This window comes from Crotalus tigris, unplaced genomic scaffold (genome assembly GCF_016545835.1).
Source record: "Crotalus tigris isolate CLP2741 ecotype Arizona unplaced genomic scaffold, ASM1654583v1 scf7180000018436.2726382, whole genome shotgun sequence".
In the NCBI taxonomy this organism is placed as follows: domain Eukaryota; kingdom Metazoa; phylum Chordata; class Lepidosauria; order Squamata; family Viperidae; genus Crotalus; species Crotalus tigris.
Genome location: NW_024097002.1, coordinates 1,225,553 through 1,238,916, shown reverse-complemented (window position 1 = coordinate 1,238,916; position 13,364 = coordinate 1,225,553). Strand labels below are relative to the sequence as shown.

Sequence of the window (13,364 nt, the reverse complement as noted above, 5' to 3'; positions counted from 1 at the left end):
TTCAGGAATCTTTTCAGTGTTGGAAAAAAACATTTGTATGTTCATTGTGTCATTTTTATTAAGGCATGCTTTCTTAATGTTGTTTATATTGTTATTTTTAATTTATTTTGTTATTTTGCTGTTAAAGCTTTGGCTATAAGACAGCTTAAAGATCTTTTAAATTAATAAAAATAAATACATTTACTTTCTTAATGAGTTGATGGGCTGCTTTTCAGATAGTTAAGCTGCCTAGAACATTTACCCTCTGGCCGCTTTGACAAATTAGAGCAACATTTTGTAGGCAATATTGCTCTTATTCACTTGAATTTGGACTCCACTTGGGTAGAATGATATGTAATTTGTGTGCCATCTTAATTGGTAAGCTTTCGGGGGCCTGTAACCTCTGAGGAAGTAAATAGGATGCTATCTGGGATGTTCTTAGCTACCTCCATTTCTCTAGAGATGATGTGGAAATCTTGTCCTGGAGGTTGTGAGGTTCTGGATGAGAAAAAATAGGCTGAAATTGAACCCAGCAAGATGGAGCCATTGTTTGTATATCAGGGTTCTCTGCCAGTGATGACTCTGGATAAGGGTGCTCTAGCCCTAAGGGATCAGATCTGTACTTGGAGTATTCCTGGACACATACAGTAGCTCCTGCTGAATCAACAGACAAAAGTCCCAGTTCTTCCTGGTGCTTTAACTGTAATCGTACTTGGATCATAAGAACCTTGCTTCAGTGGCTCATGCCCTCATCACAACCTGCTTACATTACGATATGGGACACTTTACATGAGATTGCCTTAAAGAGCATCTGAAAGCTTTAGTTGGTACAAAATCTAGTGATCTGGATCCTCATTAGCAGTAATTGGTGGAATCATATTACAACTGTATTGGGGGAGGAGTACTGGCCCCCAAATTCTTTGCAACATCACATCTCTCTATGGAAGTCAACAGATGATCCTTCCCCATTTTGGGAGATCAAGAAGGTCAAAACCTAGAATATTTTTCCATCACAGGGTTAGCCTTCTGGAATGGTCTCCTGTTCAGGGTTTCTTAACTTCTGCCTTTCAGAAAGCATTAAACATAGAATTCTTCTGGGGATGTTTGGGGCATGACACCACTTAATTATGGGTTTAGGTATTTTAGATATTTTTGGTTTGAAGAGTTTTTGTATTTTTATACAAAAAATTGTATAATTTTGTCTTGTGTTTTATGGTAAGCTAAATTTAACAAAGGAAAGAAGGCATCTTTCATGAAAAGTAGGCGTATTCCTCTTCCTTTGTCACAACCATTGTCTTATACAAAATAATAAGCAGATGGACATTTCAAAATTTTCCTTACTTTCCATCTGAATTCATCTGCTTTAATTAGTCTATATTTTTATCTATTTAGTTATAAAAAGTAATATCAGAAAATGAAAATTAGAAGTATGACTATAGATTATTATGATTTTGCCCAGTTCATCTTAAACTAAACCATTGGTCTGTTTTCAGTTGGATGAGTAATAAAGAACAAAGTCAGATGGAGCTCCTTTAATGTCCTTGATAACTGATGAAGGACATGAAGAAAAAAAGTGATACAGCCGCTACCCATGGGTTCCTTGATTTTCAGCCTCAACAATTCCAGATTTAGTTTCTGATGGTTATTCACAAAGAAATTTACATATCTATTAGTTGTATTTGCCCAGTGCGATCGTATTCAAAGAAATTCCACAACACATACTTGTTTCTGAAATAAAAATACATTTTTGAAATAGAAACAAAAGGAGGACGTGCACTTGCATATATGTTGGCATGTGCTTGGGGAGGTGGAAGTGTTAATTGGTTCTCATCTGAATCAGTTTCCTGACTGAGGGCACATTTATACAGGGGATTTCAAGAAAGCACTTGGTGCCAAAGAGAGCAGATGGCTGTAGGCAAGCAAATTACATGAAGGAATACTTGTACAATTTCTTCTTTACCACTTTTGTATTGGGAAAGCAAAGGGAAAAGAAATGGGCCATCATTCCAGTAGCTTAGGATAAGAGCAGATGTGATCTCTTGTATGCCTTCCTTCATAATAGCTTTATGAAGTAATGAGAAACAGATTTTAATAACCGTACTTTCCAAGCAATCTGAATAATCCCTGAACAATCGTCACTTGTTGATTAGCACTTTTATGTCCTTATTTCTCCAAATTCATTGCTAGGAGTGTACTTTCAAATATTCTGAAATACTTATTTCTGCAATTTTCCCTTTTGTTGAAAGTGCTGATCTAGTGGTCTTTCATCAATCAATTTATTAAAAATTTAATCAATAAAAAAAATAAAACTAAGAGCAACTTGTGTCCCTAGAAGATCTTGTGATATCAATTGCAAAAATTCTAGAATTCTTTCTTGTTTGATTTAACTCATACACTGTATTTTGGAAGGGCAGCCAAGCCTTCTGACATTCAAAAACAACCTTCCTACCTAGAACTTGTGATTCTTATTTTGATCCCCACAATGGACAAATGGCTGTAAAAGTTGATGGAGTTAGCAGAGATAGCTAAAGTGACTGCTTTGATCAAAGAAAAAAAAAATAGATAAGTACTTTTGTTTCTACTTGGAAACCTCTTCTAGACTTTGTGCTTGAAGTGGAAAAAAAATGAAACTTTGATTTTGGGTTTTACTGATTAGATAGATTTGTTGTTATAGAAATGGCTAGTTTATAATATTATGCTAAAGTAAAAAGTTGAGGTTTGATGTTACTGTTTTATTCTACTGCGCTAGAGGGAGTCAAATGTCAACACCCTTTCCCCCTCCCCTTATTTTCTACACTTCTCCTTTTCCCCTTTCCCTCTCTTTTTTTCCTACTATTTGCTTTTGTATTTTTGTATTTTATATTATAAACTAATAAAAACTGTAAACACTGGACTTGTGATTCTTATTTACTGAGCCATATTGTAACTCTACTATAATACCAGTTGCATCTGCTAGATCAGTGGTGGCAAACCTATGGTATGCGTGCCAGAGGCGGCACTCAGAGCCCTCTCTGTGGGCATGCACGCTGTCGCCCCAGCCCTGCCTCCCCCCATGGCCCTCTCCTCACCAGCAGCCCCCCTGGAGGAGAGTCACTCCCGGGCACGGCCCATGCAGAGTAGCACAGCCAAGGACATGGCATCTGGGTAGCGGGGACAAGACTCCGCCCTCGTGCTCCATCATGCGCAGATGCTGCTTCAGGGTGTGGGTGGAGGGTGTGGCCACCATGGTTCTGCCTGGCCACCTGGGTGATCTGCGGTGGGCCATGGAGGCAGTGGGTGGCCCTGCGGGCAGGCAGGGCACAGGTGGTGGGCAGGGCAGGGGCAGGGTGGGTTTTGGGCACTCGGTCTCTAAAATGTTCACCATCACTGTGCTAGATGTTTTTTAAGCTGTGCCTTTCTCTTTTTACTCCTCTTTTCTCTTTCCATTTGTAAAGAATGTAAGACAATGGCTGAAATTAGCTAATACTTTTATGACACAACTACGGTCATATGTAGACAGAAACAAATGGACATCGACATTGTTTTAAGTATGTCAGCTGCTACAAAATGGGATGCATTTTTCAACTAAATGCTGTGGGGTGCAAACTATAAATGAAACAAATTGAAGAAATGTTTCTTTTTCTTTCTCCCAAAAATCTTTTATTTTTTTTCTAGAAATGGCCCCAGTTCGGGAAAAAAAAAGGAATGGAAAAGAAAAGGAAACTGTAGGAAAGTAAAATAATAGATGGAGAAGCATTCAGCAACAATCTCCCATGACCATTTCCTATGAAATTAGGCAATTCTGGCCTTACTTAATGCTTATATTTGTTGAGAGCTTTGATAATCCCACAAGGCATTCAGAAGATACTGACTTGATGCAATACCATTGTAGACACTCTTGAGAAATAAACATGGAAACTATCCCTTGCAGGAATATGAAGGGGGAGGGGTCAGTGAGTTGCGTCCCCTATTCTTTGCATTTGCTCATCTTCCAAATAATTGAAAACATCACACAAATGGTCAGGCTTTTTCACTTTCAAATGTTGGGAAGAGGGCATATTTTTGCTCAATATTTGTTATGTAGTACATTAGTCAAGCTTCAGACATGCATGGTTTAAAGCTTTACCCCACTCATAATGTCCCCTATGAAAAGTTCCATTATCTTGTATTTATGATCTGGGCTTACTTAGTACAGAGTAGCCACTGGTATATTTATAACCTAATACAACTGCAACATTTTCTTATGGGTTCCATTTGTTCAGTTTTCACTATTGTGTCACTTTCCTCAGACATCTAAACATCTAAAATATTTCTTCCACAGAGAAATTTAACTCTAGAGATTCTTTTGAATTTGGAAAGTGTTGTGATTCTTCAGAACTACTGTCAAGCAGCATGAGCTTCTACTTTTGTTTATAACCACAATAATTCTATCAAAACTGTGGGTACAAAAGTTTTATGCATCAGCATGTAGTTAATGAAAAGACATTGCTCTTCTCCTTCAAGCATGTTTGGATCTGCGAGAGCAAATGTTGGATTATCAGTCTTCTGACCTGTGAATGTATTATTTAGTTGCAGGAAGCACCAATGTCCCCCTTGTGCACCTATAAATCACTAGTCAAAGGAACTATGATCAGGGAGCAAAATGCAGGTGTCCTTGACAGGAGTGCAGCTGTTTTTCAATAGCTGTAATTTATTCAAAGGACTTTCAAGTTTTTATTGATTGTTTGTATGCATAAACTCAAGTTGGGGATTGGTTTGCCTCCCCTTTATTTGGAAGACTTGTCCAGTTGCAGAACAAAGGGCTTTAATATTCAGAGCACATTTGCCTAGGATCTTTTTTTAATGGATTTATGAGACTTAATCGTGAAGGAACCTATGAGAAAAGAAACACATGCCTTTTGGTCTCCTATCTACTGGCCTCTGGTGTACAATTACAAGTAGAAAGCCTGATGGTGGCAACAGCTGTGAAAGGGGGTCATGAAAAACCATGCATACATTCTCATCACTTCTGCAATGATTTATTTATTTATTTATTTTTAAAGCATCTGTTTTTTTTTCTTTTTCAGGTAGCTATCTTTTAAAATTTATCCTTAAAATTTGTCTGCATGGAAATTAAATATACATTTGAATGAGCATTCCTATCCAAGTGAAGATCTATGGGATTTACATGGAAGTCAACAGCAATGCAAGGTAAGAAAAAAAAATCAAGATAAACAATAGGAGATTGTTGGGAGTGGAAAGCTTCTTTTCCTTGGGTTAAATCATTTTTAATTTAATCTAAGATAAGCACAATTGTGGGCATTTATTACCTGTTTCAAGTTACTTTAATTCAGGAGATCCTCATGATGCTTTCCAAAAGCATTTCAGGGCCTGTAAAGAGAAAGGAGGGCTGGTTATGAAACATTTTTGAGCTTATCTATTTAAACTTGTTTAGAATCTAGGATCTATATGAATTCTATTTACATGTGTAGTTGCTTTGGTAAATATCAAGTAATAGGATGAGAATAAAAATTTCAGGCTTCAACACAGCCTGTTTATTTGCTCCTGTTAATTTCTGTAGTAGGTTCCAGAAAGATCAGAGGCAAATGATATGAGCTGGCCCAGCCATGTAAACATATACTTTCCTGGCTTTTCTTTTCTCCCAGTGTTATTCTATTCAGTTAATCAGCAGCCTACTTGACTTCTCCAGTTGATATGCCCTCAAATTTAAAACAAACAAGAGAAGGGTAGATGGAGTGCAAAATTTCAGACAACCACTTCTTCTTCTTCTTGTGCCATATCCATTATTGGACGTTGGTGATCATGTTGGCAATCCTGTTTTTATCAGCAGCCGCACGAAAAAGTGCTGCTGAGTTTTATCCAAACCAATCCCTTAGATTTTGAAGCCACGGTGTTCTTCTTCTGCCTGGACCTTGTTTGCCTTCAATCTTTCCCTGGAGTATTAAATGGAGTATGCCGTATTTTTCTGGGTGTTGCATCACATGTCTGAAATATTCTAATTTTCGTTTTTTAATTGTTTTGATGATTTCCCTTGGCTTTCCCAGGCGGCTTATCACCTCCTCATTTCTGATCTTGTCAACCCAGCTTATACATAACAGCCGCCTGTAAATCCACATTTCAAATGCTTCTAGTCTCTTCAGGTGGCCTTCTGTCAGAGACCAACTCTCTACTCCATAGAGCAGGATAGAAAAAATATAGCATCTGACAAGCCTGGTTTTCAGTCTTAGGCTTATGTCGTGACTGCAGAAGACCTTTTTCATTTTGAAGAATGCTGTTCGGGCTTTTTCTATCCTTGTCTTTACTTCAACGATCATGTCCCAGCTTTCATGTAAATTAGAATCGAGATGCATGATCCTTTCAACTTTTTCTAGTGGTATTCCTTCTGAATTTATTGGTGGTAAATTAACGGGTTATTTGCTGACGACCGTGATCTTGGTTTTTGAGGTGTTAAGCTTCAAGCCGTAGTTTTCAGATATTTCTGTGACTCTGTTGATGAGGAGCTGAAGGTCTTCATGCTTACTGGCAAGCAGAACTGTATCGTCAGCATATCTTAAGTTGTTGATCCAAACACTGTTTACTTTGATGCCTGCATTGATGTTCTCCAATGTCTCGTTGAAGATTGACTCAGAGTAGATATTGAACAACAGTGGAGACAGAATACATCCCTGTCTGACCCCTCTTCTTATTTCTGCATCAGCTGAGTATTTTTGGCCGAGTCTCACATTTGCTACCTGATGCCAATAAAGATTCTTTATTATTTGGATGTCTTTGTCATCTAGTCCCCCTTGTTTCAGGATTTCTAATAGTTTGCTGTGTTTTATTTTATCGAAAGTTTTTTCGAAATCAATGAAGCACATATAAACACTGTGATTGACATCTCTACAATGCTGTACAAGAACCTGAATGCTGAACAGCGCATCTTGTGTACCAAGATGGTTTCTGAAACCAAATTGTGTGTTACCTAGACGTTTTTCAATTTTGTTGTATATTCTTCTGTGAATTATTCTCAGAAATATTTTCAGAGCATGACTCATTAAGCTTATTGTTCTGTATTCGGTACACTTCTTTGCATTTATTTTTGGGGGGATTGTCACAAAGGTTGATTTTAGCCAATCATTTGGTATCTTTCCTGTTTCATATATCTGACTGAAGAGCTGCAGTAAAAAAAATTCTTTCCATTGTCTTCCAGCAACCAATAGATGGAGGTAAAGCCCTTTGCACCTCTTTCCTGCCATCTTGCAGTTATCTGGAGTTTTATAGCTGAGATATGTTTTATATTCATAAACCATGGCTTACAAAGCCAGGTATGAATATCTGAACTAAATTTTGTGCTCTGAAACAGAAAGAAAACTCTGTCCTAAGAACAGGTAAACTAAACTGAAACAGTCTGTTTGGCTTCAATGACCAAAAAGTTGCTTAGACTGGGAAGGCAATCCTTAGGCAGATTGGAAACAAGTTGGCTAGATTTGTCTTCGTCACCCCTCAATCAAGCAAAGTGCAAAGCAATGTGATGATGGTGCCATATTTTCTTAATACTTTTGAGAGTGTTACATTATAGTAAGAGCATGTGAAAAAGAGGTTCCTGTTCAAAGATGGACATAAATTCTCCTGAATGAAAGATGGAATTACAGAGTAATTTACTGACACAAAAGCAACTGTATTCTGGCTTGCTGAGACCAGTCCTACCATTAGCAAGAATGAATTGAAAAGTAGCAGTTATATTCCTTCCTTATAGTACTTCTTCCTAAATCCACTGGCTGTTTTTATCTTCTTAAAAATGTCTGCTCTATATCATCTAAATTACCCTGCTGTCTTCAGATGTTATAGAGTATTCTAGGCTATCCATTGGCATTGAAGAAAGACTTCAACTTCTGCATGTAGAATGAAAAGGCTTAGACAGGCAACAAAATATCTCAGATTACCTTCTGTCAGATTTCTGACATATTTCTAAAACAACCTTGACATATTTTAAAGTATTAACTTGCATATATATTTTTTTAAAAAAATAGTCCTATTCTGTCCACTAGTTGTGAATGTACACTTGTTGCCTGAAATTTATTACTCTACCTGGTTAAGGGAACAGACCAGTACTCACTAGCAATAAGTCTTATTGAATTCAGTTAGTTGTTTCAGTACACATGTGCACACAATGGTGCAGTTAGGCAGAAAACCATGGTTATTGCATGCTGGGAAGTTGATTTCTGAAATTTTCTCCTTCTGAAATGAAGTCATCATTGATTGTTGAACTTGACTAGAATGTTTTCACAGAGTGGTACCTAGATTCTTTGGCTTGAAAATCTTAGTAGACTTGATTAAGTTAAATAGGAGAAATTCTGATGCCTGTTTGGTTTGAGCCTTGTTAACAAAACAATGCTTTGCCTATTTCCAGAGTTGTTTTTTTTCTTTGTGTAGAAAATATGGAGACTGCTAGAATGCTACTCTTTTACTCTATACTACAATTCCCAATGAGCACTGAGAAAATCTATATATATAGAACATAATAGTCCTTTGCAAGTCAATTAAAATTCACACTGTACAAGTTTCACACTTTGTGAATGTGCAGTACAATGAACAAAGTAAATTAGATTTAACAGTCAGGTACCCTCCACTTGTTTTAGATGACAACTCCCACACTTTTTTGCTGTTGGCCAAAGTGTTTACTGCTCCTTTAAACAGGGGGGCAATTAAATAATTTTAAACTGTGGACATAATGGATTTATGCCCCAACGTTCTTTAGGCAGTACTGTGGAATGAACTAGTTATGTTACTTTAAAATGTGCTAAGCCAGTACTGTTGTATCCCAGGACTCTTCTATCAGCTAATGGGAGCTCTGGACCACTGTCCCAAATCTTGCTAGGGACAACACCACTGACTTGAGAGCACTTTCTAAATGCCAAGTCTCCTTATCAGTGTTTTTTCTCCCCCACAAAGGTATTTGGATTAGCATACACTAATGAAGTGAGTTCTGTTGTGGAGCTTTTAATACTCTAATCAAAACACCAATAAAGAGAATATTTCCTTGCTTAATTTAACTCTCTTAATTCTCAAATGGAAACAGCAGTCCTGCTTTTGCCTCAAAACTAAGTGGCATAACAAACAAATCATCAAAATTATTCTTAATTAATAATTAATGTTGGCTACTTCTATCACATTACAAATTACTCAGGGACTGATCTCAGTTTTTTGCGATACGCACACTGGAACACCACTAACACACTGGCTCTCCATGATGAAAGCAAATATTTATTAGTATTAATTATGAAGCCAAAAAGGCAATAAATGGAGATGCAGAAGTTTGTTCTTCTGAAAGTAATGTTGTCTGGTAGCCATTCAGAGTCACTTTGTAGAGTTAGATGGGCAAAATATAGATGGACTAAATAAATTAAAAAAATAAATGAAAACTGTATACTCTTTCCTGCCTCTGCTTTGTACCTCGTTTTTTTAAAATTGCCTCTGATTAATTGTCCTTTTAAATGCTGCAAATTTTATATCCACCTAGGCAATCCCATTCACAGCAAATGGGATGATGTTAGATGTAATGTAATTACACAATTTTATTGTTTTTATAACATCACTTAGGCAAGCAAAACAAATGATCAAGCACAAGACAAGAGAGAAAAAAGAAAAAGAGCAAAAACCATTGAAAGAAGTAGGGGTTGAAAAAGAATATAAAGGAATAGAATGAAAGAATATAAAATGGGATGGGAAAAGAGAAAGAAGAGCAGGATAAAGAATATGTAGATCAAAAAGAACAGATTGAGGAAGAAAATGTCAAAAGAAGAGGAGAAAAAGCAAATTTGAAGAGAAAGAGGAAAAGGAAACAGTGAAGAATATTAGGATGAACAGGAAGAAGATGAAAGTAGAGAAAAGAAACATTGCTGGAAGAGTAAAGGAAAAGAAAAAAGGAAAGGAAAGGAAAGGAAAGGAAAGGAAAGGAAAGGAAAGGAAAAAGAAGATAGGAAAAAGATGATTGGTGGTCTAGGGCTCCAGCTTACAGAATGACATGATATGTAATAAGACTATTGTCATCCATGATTTGAGTGGCATATATAACTGAGACTTGGGTAGGCCCAGAGTGGGTGAGTTCCCCTTTTAGAGACTTGAACCTGGCTTTCAAGTTTTGCACCAGATATGAGTCCATGCAAGATGGAGGGGGCATGGCAATTATCACCTGGGTTAGGCTGAGATTGGTATGTTTCAAAAACTCTGCTTTACAGACATCCTTTGGCTGGGCTTTAGGGAGTAGTTATGTTTTTTTGCTGCTCTATCATGCTTCCTGCTGCATAGTGAGATTCTTGCCTGAACTGCTAGATTCCATCATCATATTAGTAGTGGTGTGTTCAAGGCTTATAGTTAGAGGCAATTCAACTTGTCTAAGGCAGCTCATGAGTTTATAATAACAATAGCAACCGTAAACCTGACTCAATCATTAAGACCCTGACCATACATCAGAGGTCATACATGAGATTTGCATTTTGTCTGCAAACAGCTGTAACAAGATTTGAAAGTGAATTATATTCTCATCATTCTTTTGCCAGGGTTTTGCTTTTCAGCTTGCTGATGCTATCTCCTATTAAATGAGTTCACCCCACATGGCAAATGGGCACTGGAAGGTTTGAGTGGATCTGATGGATGACTCAGCTGAGGTCTTGGTGTCTGCAACTGGTCTAGATTATGAAGGCCTGGGCAGGTATGGGCATAACATGCTATGTTCAGGTAACATCTCTACTTCATAAGCTGCACTAGTAGCTTTCCAGGGCAATTTAAGTGCTCATTATTATCCCTAAAGCCCTTCATGGTACAGTGCCTGCCCATCCTGTATGATCAAGATCCAATAATATCCTTTCAGCACTCATCACTGTCCTCTTTTGCCTAAGCATCTTAAATAATATGCTTCCATGAGTACATCTGATTACTTAAATGCTTGCCCTTAACACCACTTAATTTAAGAAGATGTTTAAAATGCTGCTTCCAAATCAAGAAATTGGATACTTCACAGTACAGCTGACTGAATCCATCATACTGTGTTCCAGTTTATTCTCTCTAGATTTATTATCATTTTCTGCTTTCTGATCATTAGATAACAAATTATGATGTTTTATTATTGGCTTATTACAAACTTTTATATACTGCCTTCTTCCAAGACTTTAGGCAATACATTATAAAATAATTGTGCCCTTATCCCATTTATAATAGTAAAATTTGCTTAGGAATCTTGTTTGGGAAATTATGTCAATCCTTTCTTCAGAGGCAAATGTTTACAGTCTTTTGAAATATTTCCTTAGTGTTTATGGAAGGAGTGGCCATAAATACAGCTTGGATGAGAGCGTCTATAAATGTACTTCCTTGTGCAATTGTGTCAGTGGTGATGGAGTCCATTTCAGGTGTCTTGAAACTACTGCCAATCAATTTAATTGGGCAACTTCATGCTCTGCTCACTCACCAGCTCCTTTACCAACATACAGAAAATTAAACTGGTTCTTCGTGTATTGAGAAATATTTCTGTAATAGGTTTCCCATCAGCAGAACAATTGAAGTGTGCTGAAATCTCTTACAATGGCTTGTAATAATTTGAAGTATTATTTTGGCCAGGCCATCCTTTTGTGTGGAAGAGTTGGAGATGGCGGCAGCGTGCTCCAGGAGCAAAAAAGGAGTGAGACCCCTTTAAGGAAAAGGTGGAAGAGACAGGATCAGAAAAAGGAAAGGAGGTGAGGTTGTCCTGCAGGAATACAGGTTAATTTGAGGGCTAATCCACATGGGGCTCTGTTTCCCTAGAGACTAAAATTGACATTCTGAAACTTGAACTGGCCATGAACAAGGAGTGTATATCGGAGGTGATGACCCTTTGAGAACTGTAACTGAAATTTTATTTTTATATATGCCAATAGGTGTACATTCAAAGTGACAATAAAGTTGTTGTTGTTGTTGTTGTTGTTATTATTATTATTAAAAAGGATGACTTGTAGCAGTGAAAACAGAATCCTGCCACATTTCAAAATACAAATCTTGTTTTTTGAAAAAGATTTTTAAAAATGATATACACCAAAATGTCACCACTTGGTTCTAAACTTCGAAGTAGATAGGGGAGGAAAGATCGTAATAGCACCAATTAGCTTTTAGTACTCTGGAAACAGTTATGCAGTTAAAAGGACAAATGGACCAACATTTAATAAGAATAAATATTACTGGTAATAAATGTAACATGATATTTAGAGATGCTCTTAAAGAGCTTTTTGTTCTCGGGCTAGATTAACCTTGCCACAAAGTTAAGCTTTCTTGCAATTTGACCTTCGCCTATCTATTTGGGACCAAGGACCACAATGGTGCTTCTTTATTTTGGGCAGTTATTCTCTGTTAGCAAATAAAGATGCTTATTATAGAAAAAAGAAGTCAACAAATGTTACATGTTGATTCTTATGCAGGAAAGCTAACCTATACATTTCTGCTTGGATCCACTTCCATTAAAGCTACATCATGAATGAGTGGATGGATGAATGAATTAATGGATGGAATTAACTCTAATTTAGAGTATTTTAACAGGATGTTTAAAAGTGGATTAGGCAAAAACCAATTAAACAAGGTTGAATAAGGCAAATAAATATGAAATGAATAAGGCAAAATCAATTAAATAAGGCTGAAATAAGGCTTCTACTCACCATGCAGAGAAGGAGGACCATCCCTGTAAATCCTCATGTACCAGTCACACGCATCTCCAGTGTGATTGGTGTTCTGCCACCAGTGAAGTTGGCCAAAGAAGAGTGCTGGGAGCAAATTCTGTAAAGCTATTATTATTCAAAGGCTCCCTTTTCAATCAGCTGTTGGAATCAGCTGTTGAAACTTAAAAAATAAATAGTATTTTTTTTCCCAAAAAATACTGTCCATGGTATTGAAGAATGTAAGACAGTATTTGAAATGGAATTGTGTACAAATGATGAACGTGTGATTACTAAAATATTTAATCTTTTATTGAAATTTGATACAGAAGAACAAGTGAAAGAATGTACACTAAAGTGGGTTAAAATCAGTTACAATATGCACGTGGAACAATGGAAAAATAGTGATTAAAATGATTGAAATTTGCATTGTTATAATCTTAAGATTTTTTTTATAAAATGATATACCATTCACATTTTATATCAGAAAAAATATGCAGAAAGTATAAAGAAAGGTACTTCAAAATTAGATTAAAAATATGAGCAAGAAGGATTATTTTTATCATGCTTGGTGGATGTGTAAAAGAGCTAGAAAAATTTGGATTCAAATACACACACTGATTCAAAGGATTTTAAAGATTAGCATTTAATTGAAAGCAATTTTTTTCCTTGTTCTGATGGATAAACAAAAAAGAGCCACAGAACACTGTTTTTATATAGGATAATTGCATAAGGCAATTATTCTATGTACAA

General features: G+C 36.6%; 1 long non-coding RNA gene across 1 annotated transcript; it reads left to right on the top strand.

Annotated features, from left to right (window-relative positions):
* The first annotated feature begins 5,030 nt into the window (after nucleotides 1–5,030).
* Nucleotides 5,031–11,774, top strand: LOC120312181. Its single transcript, XR_005557809.1, has 3 exons — nucleotides 5,031–5,148; nucleotides 10,497–10,648; nucleotides 11,551–11,774. It is a non-coding gene; the product is annotated as an uncharacterized LOC120312181 (long non-coding RNA).
* The last annotated feature ends 1,590 nt before the right edge of the window (nucleotides 11,775–13,364 follow it).